Source organism: Mastomys coucha, unplaced genomic scaffold (genome assembly GCF_008632895.1).
Source record: "Mastomys coucha isolate ucsf_1 unplaced genomic scaffold, UCSF_Mcou_1 pScaffold16, whole genome shotgun sequence".
Taxonomy (NCBI): domain Eukaryota; kingdom Metazoa; phylum Chordata; class Mammalia; order Rodentia; family Muridae; genus Mastomys; species Mastomys coucha.
The window spans coordinates 13,579,303-13,580,206 of record NW_022196898.1 but is presented as its reverse complement, the minus strand read 5'-3'; positions in this window follow the sequence as shown (position 1 = coordinate 13,580,206).

The window sequence follows — 904 nt, the reverse complement described above, 5'->3', positions numbered from 1 at the left end:
GCAGCAGCAGCAGCAGCAGCAGCAGCAGCAGCAGCAGCAGCAGCAGCAGCAGCAGCATTATTTAGCCATAGGAGAATCATACTTACGTCATTTGGAAGAAAATGAATAGAACTGGAGATCATGTAACTGACATAAGTCAAATTTAGAAAGACAAATGTCATGTATTTGTTCTTATGTATGGAATCTAAATATAGATTTAAAAATAAAAGACATAGGACCAGTGAAATGGTTCAGCAGATAAACACTTGCTGACAAGCTTGATGGCCTGTTTAATCCCTGGGACTCACCTGGTGGAAGGAAAGATCTGACTCTCTCAATAGTTTCTACGGCCTCTGAGTCATTTAAAAACGAAACAACCCAGATGTCCCTCAACAGAGGAATGGATACAGAAATTGTAGTACATCTACATTATGGAGTACTACTCAGCTATTAAAAACAATGAATTTATGAAATTCTTAGGGAAATGGATGGATCTAGAGAATATCATCCTGAGTGAGGTAACCCAGTCACAAAAGAACACACATGGTATGTACTCTCTGATAAGTGGTTATTAGCCCAGAAGTTTGGAATACAGGAAGAACAACCCACAAACAACAAGAAACTCAAGAAGTAGGAAGACCAAAATGTGGACATTTCATTCCTTCTTAAATGGGGGAACAAAATACCCACGGAAGGAGTTGCAGAGACTAACTATGGAGCAGAGACTGAAGGAAGTACAAGCAAGGCTGATATACCTGTCTCCTGAGAGGCTCTGATAGTACCTGACTAATACAGAAGTAGAGGCTCACAGTCATCCATTGAACTGAGTACAGGGTCCACAATGAAGGAGTTTGAGAAAGGACCAAAGGAGCTGATGGGTTTACAGCCCCTTAGGACAAACAACAATATGAACTAACTAGTACCC